Source organism: Lactuca sativa, chromosome 6 (genome assembly GCF_002870075.4).
Source record: "Lactuca sativa cultivar Salinas chromosome 6, Lsat_Salinas_v11, whole genome shotgun sequence".
NCBI lineage: Eukaryota > Viridiplantae > Streptophyta > Magnoliopsida > Asterales > Asteraceae > Lactuca > Lactuca sativa.
This window is the reverse complement of record NC_056628.2, coordinates 202,142,137-202,156,727: the sequence shown is the minus strand read 5'-3', so window position 1 is coordinate 202,156,727 and position 14,591 is coordinate 202,142,137.

Genomic DNA, 14,591 nt, shown 5'->3' with positions numbered 1-14,591 from the left:
TTTAAGGGTTCATTTAAGCATTCTAAGCTTGAGCATAGCCAAGGTTGAGGTTAGGAAAGAGTCAGCAAGCCATAGGGTGAAAAAATCAGGCCATACATCCCTTTTGGAGGAGTGTGCGGCCGCACACATGGGTGTACGACCGTACACACCCCTCATGGTCGCACACCCACTCTTATATAATAAGTAGACCCTTTCTTTTCGAATCGCCCAAGGTGAGTTCATACCCCTACATTTTCCGAGTTTTTCATGTTTTTAGGGGGAATACAAGCAAAAGTACAAGGAAACTTGTGCTCAAAGTATATTATTTTGTTTAAAATAATTATATTTTCAGAATGCTTTTAACATGAAAAAACAATTTTTACCAAACGATTAAGAAATCAACTCGTAGAAACACTTTTCAAAAATAGGGTAATGAACTTGTGAATCATGAAAGGATTTATGCAAATCATAAACATGATTTTCAGTATTATTACTTGTAAATTATTATTCTAAGTTGGAGACACGTCCTTGGTAACACTCCTACAGAATCAGAGTGTAGGACTAGCACTTGTAACCAGAATCTCTTGTAAGGAGAGTGTGACTGTTGTGTATAGATCTATACAGGACTGACAACCCCGCACCTTGTTTCTAGCTACAGCCGGACCGACAGGTCTACGGGTGACAAAGTCATAAAGGATACCGGCCGTTGCGGGCCAGATCTAGTCAGTTATGGGTATAAAACTCACAACCTAGATAACAGAGATTTTCTTTTGTAATAATGAATCAAGTGATCTAACCTCAAACTAATAACCTATATGATTACTAGAGGGTATTAATAATACCTGCCAGATTTAGTTCACCACGTGCTTATTAGTTTTATTTATGTAAAAAGGCTAATATACCTCACTGGGAGTAACCATGGTTTTTCGAGAAAAATACATTTAACGATATAAGTATGTGTAACAACGTAAATTTTCAAACAATTTTTCATTTTTAAAACATAATTGCATTCATAACAAAATCCATTGTATCACATATTATCTCAAAAAACAACCCCGGAATCTCAAGTACATAAATCTTCATCAGTGTGTATAGATCATGCCGGCGCCTTCCCGCGATCCTCGCTAGTACCTGAGACACAATCACATAACACGGTAACATAAATGCTTAGTGAGTTTCCCCAAAACACCACATACAACACATACGCCACTCAAGGCCATAGCTCTATGGGACCTTCCGATCCATGTGTCTTAAGGGACTTTCGTCCCAACCCTGGTAGACCTTCCGGTCCTACCCATAATGACCTTCCGGTCCTCCTCATCGAGCTTCCGGTCCGTCTCATCTTGACCTTCCGGTCCATACCCTGTTGACCTTCAGGTCCATATCATGATGACCTTCCGGTCCATTCCATGCTACTCATAAAATAACATAACACATACATATCACATATCAACATATCTCACATAGTCTGCATAGCATATAAGACCTTCCGGTCATACATAATTACCACTCTAGGTAAAGTATAGTGAGAAGACTCACCTCGTATGAAGTCGGATAAACTCTCGACCTAGCCTCCTCCTATCAACAGGATAACATCTCTAATCAAAATCCTTTCATGTTCTCATCTCTAAAAATATGGGTAGAAGACCATTCTACCCCTCTCTAACCTCTCTTGAATCAGCTTGACCAAAACCCCAAGGTCAACTGAAGTCAACTCTAGTCAACGGTCAAACTTTGACCAGACTCGTCGAGTGCACATGGGTGACTCGGCGAGTCCAAGCGTGTCCTCAGGATCCTTCTAAAGCCTCACTCGACTCGTTGTGTGAACCTTCCACTCGACAGGTTACCACTGATCATGAATCGCGGGGCAACCCGATCCGACTCGTCGAGTTCCCTTATGGACTCGACGAGTTTCTTCCATGGCAACACTCATTCGACCTTCTGATGTCAGATCTGTTTCTCTAATTTATAGATCTGGCCTTCTAGCACCCAAAAATCGCGTAAAGGTCTGAAATTGAGGCTCATGCATGGTGTATTTTGCTCTATACATCATTATGACTCCATTGAAGCTTCATAGCTTCAAAGCTCCAAGGTTACTCCTTCATGGCCGCCTACTTTCAGGTTTTTTGGACCTCACAAGGTCCAGATCTACAAAATAACTCGAAAAAGGGTTTGGATGCACCCAAAACCCCATTAATAAGGTGATACAAGCCCTAACTTAACCACCAAGGGAAATCTACTTAAACACAAGGGAGACAAGAGCTTGTACCAGATCTGAAGCTTGAAATGAAGATGAAACTTATCCACCAACTCTCCTCTGAGATCCTTGCAACACCCTTGACCTTCTTCTCAAAGAAATGACCTCCAATTAGCCTCTCTCTCTCTCTTTCCTCTTTAGCTCACAAATAACTCTAGGGTTTCTCTCAAGGGACGAAGACACTGATGGGAAGGGGCCAAAGAGGTTGTAAGTGCCTTTAAATAGCCCAGGCCCGAGAGAATTAGGGTTTCTGTTAACAACGCTCACTCGGCGAGTCTGCTTGCCAACTCGTCGAGTCCATTCATTTTCCACGTCACCAAGCCGCGATCCTACTCGACGAGTTAAGGCGACAACTCGTCGAGTTACTCTTCATAACTTCGAAATTAAATACTCATTTTATCATACATAGAAATCCGGATGTTACAATTCTCTTCCACTTAAATTAGATTTCACCCTCGAAATTGCTCCTCCACATACCGATTGAATCCAATAACCAAATGGCACCATCGATAGGATCTCATGCCACACAACTTCCATCCTCTCTGGACACCTGGATCCCAACAGGGATTCCAATCCTGGAGGAAAAACAACCCTTCAGATTCTCTCCAGACATAATCCAACAATCGGCTACCGATCCCTCATACCAAACATAGCAACCATCCGAATCACGGCCCAAGAAACAGAAGGGTTCACGTCCAACCAGGGCTCATCCACTGAACTGCTATCGGAACCCAACCGAACAAAGAATTCTCAACTCTCTGCCCTCAAACCCAAAAGAATAATTGTGCTCGCTCTGAAGTGTCCTCAGACATCTAAAAATCATAAGCCTCAGCTCCATTCCTCGTATCCTTTTTTAACACTGAGTACCGGGTCTGATCTCAACCCAACATTTAAACCTCCAAGGTTATCCGTTGCATTATCCCAACCGTCTCCATGGTTTCCTTCTTACTATAACCACATCAGCCCAATGTGACACACAAGTAACGAAGTTCGTTGAACCCTAAGCGAATGCTACCTTCCCAACTGAAGATCGACTCAACCCCGACCTCTATCCTATGTTACTCATAGTTCCATGCAACTTGCGGTACCTCCTGTACCTGAGTACTGACCCACACAGGTCTAAGACATCAGATGACAAACAATACCCCTCAACATAGAACCCACCTCAGAATCCAGAATCTCATCTCGCCTATCCAACGCACCACCAGAGCCAACATCACGCTCCAGAGTTTGGTCCGACCCAGAGTTGGAACCACTCGTCCCAACGAAGCACTCAGCTAAAAACTCATTTCCCGCAATCCATGCGTACCTCACTTATCCCATTCTTTCGGATTGCGATGACCACACCTTACTCAGAACATAATGATTCCCTATCATTGAGGAGACCCTGGTCTCACCCCTAGTTCGACCACCAGGTTCCCAAAAACTCATAAATTAGGGCCACCCAATGCCTAAAACTCTTTTGCGCCATGCTCTGATCAAAGAGTACTTTATCATAACAACTTCTCGCTACCTAGTGTGTACTACGTCTTCCCGTAGCATCACATCAACCTCTCACTGACTAGTGAGTACTACGGCTTCCTGTAGTATCACCACAACCTCTCACAGACTGGTGAGTACTACGGCTTCCTGTAGTATCACCACAACCTATCACTGACTGGTGAGTACTACGGCTTCCCGCAGTATCACCACACCTATGACTAGTGAGCACTACAGCTTCCCGTAGCATCACAACAATCCTCTGACTAGTGAGTACTACGGCTTCCTGTAGCATCACAACAACCTCTGACTAGTGAGTACTATGACTTATCGTAGTATCACAACAACCTCTAACTAGTGAGTACTATGGCTTCCCGTAGCATCACAACAACCTCTGACTAGTGAGTACCACGGCTTCCCGTAGTATCACAACAACCTCTAACTAGTGAGTACTACGGCTTCTCGTAGCATCACAACATCCTCTGACTAGTTAGTACTATGGCTTCCCGTAGTATCACAACAACCTCTGACCGACTCACACATTCCGTGGATCAATCATAGATAGGTGCATGCACTTACCCAAATTATGCATCACTATATCTGGCGACAATCGTCATAACAAAACACCCTACCCTGCTGCAATCCATATTCTTGGACAATCTCACTTGTTGTCATTAACTGAAAGGGCTCCCACTGGAATCATCGATGCTTGACCCACCACTTGCCGTCTCCACTCAAGACTCAAAATTATCCGAAATCCATATAGAACCTCACGACGTCTCGTCTCATCCACTGATCTTCCAGTTCCACAACCTGAAATTGGTTATCTTATCAACTTCTGCCCTTCCCAAGCTAAATAACAACCCCATCATTGAACCACAATTTCTCAACCACCGAACTTACCCTACGACCCAACCATCTCAAATTCACCATTATGACCTCGAAGAATTTTCGTTCACCCCAAGGTCTCCGACCAACGGCCACTTGCCGTGGAGGCACTCACCCTTTTCAAACATAACACATTCATTATCTCGCCCTGCACCTCGTCTCAATCACCAATAACCCTGGGCTCATGAATTCGCACCGCCGGTCTCTATATCCAGATCTCTAACCATTCTCGATCGAATCTCTGATCCCCTCAATAAAATACCCGGTTATCACCCACTTAGGGTTCGAACCATCCCCAATCGGTGCACCAGCAATCTATCCCACAGACTGTTTCTACTAGTAACATCGCATATACTCTTGGAAGGTGCTATGCAACGCTCGATGATCTCCCGAGAGAGATCGAGCAACTCCAAATTCCCCGAAACTTAGATGAAATCCTCAGAACTTCCCACCATGACTGCCTTTAGTCATTCAGAATCTCACACCATTCCATCACCGGACCTCCCAACTGTCCATTATTAACCCTAACTCTTAGTCTGGAAGTAATGATTTATCGTACTCCTCATCATCAACTCCTAAACCAACGCTCCATCAAGTCACTTATGATAAGAGCAGAAACCATATTTCCACTCTTAATACCCCATCAAACACAATAAGGGCCACCACCCTGATATACTCCTCTTGATCGTTCGACGCTGCAGCTAACACATGCCCTACCATACCCAATTAGGGTGTATCCTGGTGCTTGACCATCTCAGTCCCCACTGACGACCTGTTCAAGCTATATCTTTACCTCGCGGCAGACCTACTGCCATATACTTTGGTTGAAGATCACCATCCATGCAACCCCACAGGGCTCACCCCCAAACTCAAAAACCGAAATCTCAACACCTCTTATGTCTCCCATAGGAAACGGAAATAGCACCACTCGGGTCACAAAAAGTGACCTCTCCACTATTGGCAGGTCGCCCAGCCCAGACCGTATTCTCCCATAACGCACCATCCTTACTCATCCCTGAGTCTTGCGAATCCAACTGGCATATCACCCACAATCCCTCAGAGCTCACTCGATTTCCCCTTTCAAGGGATGCTCCACTAAAACTTGTTCATCATGGCCTTCTAGTCCCATACTCATTCACCTCTGATGTCAGTCTAGACAATCCCCATGGAATAACAGGTGAAAACTAGAAACACTAACCGCCACATGTCATGATACTCAAACCGTGTGGCCACCTCTCGATCTGCTATGAATCATGGTACCTCTACCATGTTATCTCCTATTAATCTTCTACGAATCATGGTACTCGAACCACGTTCCCTCTTTTCAATCCACCACAAATCATGGCACTCGAACCATGACATCACCTCTCGACCTTCTACAACTCATGGTACTCGAACCATGACATCACTTCTTAGTCAGCTACTTATCATGGTACTCGAACCATGATATCACTTTTCAATCTACCACTTATCATGGTACTCGAACCATGACATCCCTTCTCAATCCGCTACTTATCATGGTACTCGAACCATGACATCACTTCTCAATCTGCTACTTATCATGGTACTCGAACCATTTCATCACTTCTCAATCCGCTACTTATCGTGGTACTCGAACCATGAGATCACTTCTCAATCTGCTACTTATCATGGTACTCGAACCATGTCATCACTTCTCAATCCGCTACTTATCATGGTACTTGAACCATGACATCACTTCTCAATTCGCTACTTTAGAATCCTCCGGATTAGCCTTCCGAATCGCCGCTATCATCTCGTCATGAATCATACGGCGAATCTCATCATTGCTAACACCGCTGCTCTCCGGTGTGTGTGGTGAACCAACCATGATGTCTCCCAACATAAAATAAATCAGAGACCCGCTCGAGTATACTTGCACTCGATCACTCAGCGCTACTTGTTCCTTATCACCCCAAGGATTCTTACTTGGACTGCTCACTGATCCGGTGCTTCCAGTAGTACGGGCCCTATACAACCTTCCACACCGCATCAACATTCATTCCAAGTCCTCCTCCTAGGATCCCAAATCACAAGTACTCTACATCTCGCTAATCATAGACTACCCATTGGTAGACATCTCATAATCTCCTTACTGCTACCCACTCACTCTCGAAGCATCTCATAGCAATAACAATCTCCTAGGCTAAGGCATCACAAATCAGGCCACTTTAGTCCTAATATGAATACCTAGCCTATGCTAGCATGCATAACATATCATATCATATCATATCTCATAACACACGATGTAAGGGTATTTTGGGAAATCACCGTTCGGGTGCTGGCTGATCGTACACACTGCTCCTTTCTACTTTTCTCAAAGTCCTTTACTCTTTTCGAAAAACTATTCCTTTTTATGAAAAACTTTCTCAAATCCTCAGTTTGAGTTCACATACACCCGAAGGTGCATCCAAATCCCTCAAACGAAGGCTCTGATACCAACTTGTAACAACGTAAATTTTCAAACAATTTTTCATTTTTAAAACATAAGTGCATTCATAACAAAATCCATTGTATCACATATTATCTCAAAAAAACAACCCCAGAATCACAAGTACATAAATCTTCATCAGTGTGTATAGATCATGGCGACACCTTCCCACGATCCTCGCTAGTACCTGAGACACATATCACATAACACGGTAAGCATAAATGCTTAGTGAGTTTCCGCAAAATACCACATACAACGCATACGCCACTCAAGGCCATAGCTCTATGGGACCTTCCGATCCATGTGTCTCAGGGAACTTCCGTCCCAACCCTGGTAGACCTTCCGGTCCTACCCATAATAACCTTCCGGTCCTCCTCATCGAGCTTCCGGTCCGTCTCATCTTGACCTTCCGGTCCATACCCTGTTGACCTTCCGGTCCATATCATGATGACCTTCCGGTCCATTCCATGCTACTCATAAAATAACATAACACATACATATCACATATCAACATATCTCACATAGTCTGCATAGCATATAAGACCTTCCGGTCACACATAATTACCACTCTAGGTAAAGTATAGTGAGAAGACTCACCTCGTATGAAGTCGGATAAACTCTCGTGCTCGAATATCCCGACCTAGCCTCCTCCTATCAACAGGATAACATCTCTAATCAAAATCCTTTCATGTTCTCATCTCTAAAAATATGGGTAGAAGACCATTCTACTCCTCTCTGACCTCTCTTGAATCAGCTTGACCAAAACCCTAAGGTCAACTGAAGTCAACTCTAGTCAACGGTCAAACTTTGACCAGACTCGTCGAGTGCACATGGGTGACTCGGCGAGTCCAAGCGTGTCCTCAGGATCCTTATAAAGCCTCAATCGACTCGTCGTGTGAACCTTCCACTCGACGGGTTACCACTGGTCATGAATCGTGGGGCAACCCGATCCGACTCGTCGTGTTCCCTTATGCACTCGACAAGTTTCTTCCATAGCAACACTCATTTGACCTTCTGAGGTCAGATCTGTTTCTCTAATTTATAGATTTGGCCTTCTAGCACCCAAAAATCGCGTAAAGGTCTGAACTTGAGGCTCATGCATGGTGTATTTTGCTCTATACATCATTATGACTCCATTGAAGCTTCATAGCTTCAAAGCTCCAAGGTTACTCCTTCATGGCCGCCTACTTTCAGGTTCTCTGGACCTCACAAGGTCCAGATCTACAAAATAACTCGAAAAAGGGGATGCACCTAAAACCCCATCAATAAGGTGATACAAGCCCTAACTTAACCACCAAGGGAAATCTACTTAAATACATGGGAGACAAGAGCTTGTACCAGATCTGAAGCTTGAAATGAAGATGAAACTTATCCACCAACTCTCCTCTGAGATCCTTGCAACACCCTTGACCTTCTTCTCAAAGAAATGACCTCCAATTAGCCTCTCTCTCCTCTTTAGCTCACAAATAACTCTAGGGTTTCTCTCAAGGGACGAAGACACTGATGGGAAGGGGCCAAAGAGGCTGTAAGTGCCTTTAAATAGCCCAGGCCCGAGAGAATTAGGGTTTCTGTTAACAGCGCTCACTCGGCGAGGCTGCTTGCCAACTCGTCGAGTCCATTCATTTTCCACGTCACCAAGCCGCGATCCTACTTGACGAGTTAAGGCGACAACTCGTCAAGTTACTCTTCATAACTTTGAAATTAAATACTAATTTTATCATACCTGGAAATCCGGATGTTACAATTCTCTTCCACTTAAATTAGATTTCGCCCTCGAAATTGCTCCTCCACATACCGATTGAATCCAATAACTAAATGGCACCATCGATAGGATCTCATGCCACACAACTTCCATCCTCTCTGGACACCTGGATCCCAACAGGGATTCCCAATCCTGGAGGAAAAACAACCCTTCAGATTCTCTTCAGACATAATCCAACAATCGGCTACCGATCCCACATACCAAACATAGCAACCATCCAAATCATGGCCCAAGAAACAGAAGGGTTCACGTCCGACCAGGGCTCATCCACTGAACTGCTATCGGAACCCAACCGAACAAAGAATTCTCAACTCTCTACCCTCAAACCCAAAAGAATAATTGTGCTCGCTCTGAAGTGTCCTCAGACATCTAAAAATCATAAGCCTCAGCTCCATTCCTTGTATCCTTTTTTAACACTGAGTACCGGGTCTGATCTCAACCCAACATTTGAACCTCCAGGGTTATCCGTTGCATTATCCCAACCGTCTCCATGGTTTCCTTCTTACTATAACCACATCAGCCCAATGTGACACACAAGTAACGAAGTTCGTTGAACCCTAAGCGAATGCTACCTTCCCAACTGAAGATCGACTCAACCCCGACCTCTGTCGTATGTTACTCATAGTTCCATGCAACTTGCGGTACCTCCCGTACCTGAGTACTGACCCACACAGGTCTAAGACATCAGATGACAAACAATACCCCTCAACATAGAACCCACCTCAGAATCCAGAATCTCATCTCGCCTATCCAACGCACCACCAGAGCCAACATCACGCTCCAGAGTTTGGTCCGACCCAAAGTTGGAACCACTCGTCCCAACGAAGCACTCAGCTAAAAACTCATTTCCCGCAATCCATGCGTACCTCACTTATCCCATTCTTTCGGATTGTGATGACCACACCTTACTCAGAACATAATGATTCCCTATCATTGAGGAGACCCTGGTCTCACCCCTGGTTCGACCACCAGGTTCTCAAAAACTCATAAATTAGGGCCACCCAATGCCTAAAACTCTTTTGCGCCATGCTCTGATCAAAGAGTACTTTATCATAACAACTTCTCGCTACCTAGTGTGTACTACGTCTTCCCGTAACATCACTTCAACCTCTCACTGAATGGTGAGTACTACGGCTTCCTGTAGTATCACCACAACCTCTCACTGACTGGTGAGTACTACGGCTTCCTGTAGTATCACCACAACCTATCACTGACTGGTGACTACTACGGCTTCCTGCAGTATCACCACACCTCTGACTAGTGAGTACTACAGCTTCCCGTAGCATCACAACAATCCTCTGACTAGTGAGTACTACGGCTTCCTGTAGCATCACAACATCCTCTGACTAGTGAGTACTATGACTTACCGTAGTATCACAACAACCTCTGACTAGTGATTACTACGACTTCCATTAGCATCACAACAACCTCTGACTAGTGAGTACTACGGCTTCCCGTAGTATCACAACAACCTCTGTGTAATGACCGAAAAATTTCAACAAATTTTAACTTTTCAAAAACAACCCATTTTATTAATATTATTACAAAAAGGTTTTCAATACAATTATTATAAGAGTCTTCCCAGAATCACATCATAAAACATAATCATGAGGAGCGGTACGATCACGCCTTCACCTTGCCACGGTCTCCTGATGAACCTGAAAAACATTAAACCATAATTCTAAGCCCGAAAGCTTAGTGAGATACCCCCAAAATACCAACCACATATACCATACACGCATAGCATGCCATATCATATCCGATCACAGAACAGCCATGCACTTCGGGTCTACTGTGTGACTGGTCCGCCGCACCGGCCAACAGTCCACCCGGTCCACCCTCCGAGTCTAGCCATATACATCGAGTCTGCAGTGTGATTGGTCTGCCCGCTCCGGGCCTTCAATCCACCTGGTCTACTCTCTGAGTCTACAGTATGACTGGTCCGCCCACACCGGGCCTTCAGTCGGCCTAGTCCAGTCTCCGAGCCTCGACACGTCTGGTTCGCCCTCTTGGGGCCTACATCATATCCGGACCGCTCGATGGGCCTTCGGGAAAACCGGTCCGCCCTGAGTATCTTGGCCTACATCACAAAGCAGGACCCGCCTCAACCCAACCCCAGTCCAACAAGCATGTGCACATAAACATACAATCATATAACAATTCACCGTCAACAAGCCGATCTAGCAGATCACATAACATATCATCATCCTAACCAGGATACCGACCTAACCGGTCACTAGCATAACATCATCCTAATAACAGGATACCGACCTTAACCAGGTCTCTAACATATACCATCCTAGCTACCAGGATGCAAACATATCAAAGCAATAACATAACAACAATACCCGGATCTCAATCCGATAAAGGGCCGGCCTTGGTGCCTTAGACCCTGTTGATATAGTGAGGATAACTCACCTTGCCACTGCCGAAACTCTGAACTAAAGAAGCAGATTCTCGAATCACCGACTCACCGAAAATCCTAAACTAGCCAACATAACACAAATAATCATTAGGCTAAGCACAATACCCTTCCAAGGATAAATTGACCAATTTACCCTTAACTCATTCCGGCCCAACATTGGATAATCTCTCATGCCCACTAATGGCCTAAAGAATAAAAGTCTGAAGCAAAGCCCACTATTGGCCCAATTTACTAAATTGGGCCCACCTCACCAAATGGCCTAGACCCATGGTCCAATATAATTAATGGGTCCACAATACTCCATCCATAATGTCCAGTCACGGCCCAAAATCCATCAGCCCAATAACAGCCCAATCCCTAAGGCCCAAAATGAAAAACCCAACAGAGGGAGTACGGTGGGCGTACACGCTGATTCGCGATTGGGGATCGAGGCACTGACCCGCTACGCGGGGCGTAACTTCGCTGCTCATTAAGTCCTCATAACTTCTTAATGGATTAAGCTCTTAAGCCCAAACTTCAGATCCTTAGGCCAAATATGCCTAAGATTCATAAAGTCTCAAACTTTATCACTTGGGACGTCCATAAAGCTCTTAATCCAAGGTCTTAATCCATTAAGACCTACTTATCTCACACATGGAGCAACCACAACCCTTGGGACCTCATTTTTCTCACTCAAGACCTCTCCAAAGGTCTGAAAGGACAGATAATCTCGATCAACTCAAAACATGCATCAAGATGAGGACTTTTGGGACAAGAATGATGTCAAAACTTCACAACACTTAGATCTATGCAATATAAATGACAAGAAAGAAGCTTTATACCTCAGATAGGCTCCAAAGGATGATATCTTTCCAGATCTATAAGCTCCAGCCACTCAACTCCTTCTTTGACAACTTCCTCTTTCTTCTTCTAGCCTCTCCTTTGCCAAAATAAGCTTTCCAAGGACAAACACACACAACAATGGAGGTGGAACCGCTATCAAGGGTTTCTGAGGTTAAGAGAGAGCTTATGGAGGCTAGGGTATGAACCAACATGTTCCTTATATAGTGGATGACCCTAATATTAGGGTTTTAGAACTCTGAGAGTACGCTGGGCGTACTCGACCCTACACCCACGTCCATTTATACACTTACGTTGGGCGTAACCCAGCCTACCCTGGGCGTACTCGGCGTGTCCCAACTTTCATATTTGGCCCTCTCTTCCACTTTTCCCACAAAAGGACCAAAATACCCTTCCTCTTAAATCCCGGGGACTCACAAATAAGTACTTTTAGGAACGGGGCGTTACACTCTGACTAGTGAGTACTACGACTTCCCGTAGTATCACAACAACCTCTGACTAGTGAGTACTACGACTTCCCGTAGCATCACAAAAACCTCTGGCTAGTGAGTACTATGGCTTCCCGTAGTATCATAACAACCTCTGACTAACTCACACATTCTGTGGATCAATCATAGATAGGTGCATGCACTTACCCAAATTATGCATCACTATATCTGGCGACAATCGTCATAACAAAACACCCTTCCCTGCTGCAATCCATATTCTTGGACAATCTCACTTGCTGTCATTAACTGAAAGGGATCCCACTAGAATCATCAATGCTTGACCCACCACTTGCCGTCTCCACTCAAGACTCAAAATTATCCGAAATCCAATGTAATAAATTCGGATACCTCGATACACCACATAGAACCTCACGACGTCTCGTCTCATCCACTGATCTTCCTGTTCCACAACCTGAAATTGGTTGTCTAATCAACTTCTGCGCATCCCAAGCTAAATAACAACCCCATCATTGAACCACAATTTCTCAACCGCCGAACTCACCCTACGAGCCAACCATCTCAAATTCAGCATTATGACCTCGAAGAATTTCCGTTCACCCCAAGGTCTTCGACCAACCACCAGTTGTCGTGGAGGCACTCACCCTTTTCAAACATAACACATTCATTATCTCGCTCTGCACCTCGTCTCAATCACCAATAACCCTGGGCTCATTAATTCGCACCGCCGGTCTCTATATCCAGATCTCTAACCATTCTCGATCAAATCTCTGATCCCCTCAATAAAATACCCGGTTCTCCCTCACTTTGGGTTCGAACCATCCCCAATCGATGCACCAACAATCTATCCCACAGACTGTTTCCACCAGTAACATCACACCTACTCCTGGAAGGTGCTATGCAACGCTCGACGATCTCCCGAGAGAGATCGAGCAACTCCAAATTCCCTGAAACTCAGATGAAATTCTCAGAACTTCCCACCATGACTACCTCTAGTCATTCAGAATCTCACACCATTCCATCACCGGACCTCCCAACTGTCCATTATTAACCCTAACTCTTAGTCTGGAAGTAATGATTTATCGTACTCCTCATCATCAACTCCTAAACCAACGCTCCATCATGTCACTTATGATAAGAGCAGAAACCATATTTCCACTCTTAATACCCCATCAAACACAATAAGGGCCACCACCTTGATATACTCCTCTTGATTGTTCGACGCTGCAGCTAACACATGCCCTACCATACCCAATTAGGGTGTATCCTGGTGCTTGACCATCTCAGTCCCCACTGACGACCTGTTCAAGCTATATATTTACCTCGCGGCAGACCTACTGCCGTATACTTTGATTGAAGATCACCATCCATGCAACCCCACAGGGCTCACCCCCAAACTCAAAAACCGAAATCTCAACACCTCTTATGTCTCCCATAGGAAACGGAAATAGCACCACTCGGGTCACAAAAAGTGACCTCTCCACTATCGGCAGGTCGCCCAGCCCAGACCGTATTCTCCCATAACGCACCATCCTTACTCATCCCTGAGTCTTGCGACTCCAACTGGCATATCACCCACAATCCCTCAGAGCTCACTCGATTTCCCCTTTCAAGGGATGCTCCACTAAAACTTGTTCATCATGGCCTTCTAGCCCCATACTCATTCACCTCTGATGTCAGTCTAGACAATCCCCACGGATTAACAGGTGAAAACTAGAAACACTAACCGCCACATGTCATGATACTCAAACCGTGTGGCCACCTCTCGATCTGCTATGAATCATGGTACCTCTACCATGTTATCTCCTATTAATCTTCTACGAATCATAGTACTCGAACCACGTTCCCTCTTCTCAATCCACCTCAAATCATGGCACTCGAACCATGACATCACCTCTCGACCTTCTACAACTCATGGTACTCGAACCATGACGTCACTTCTTAGTCCGCTACTTATCATGGTACTCGAACCATGATATCACTTCTCAATCTGCCACTTATCATGGTACTCGAACCATGACATCACTTCTCAATCCGCTACTTATCATGGTACTCGAACCAAGACA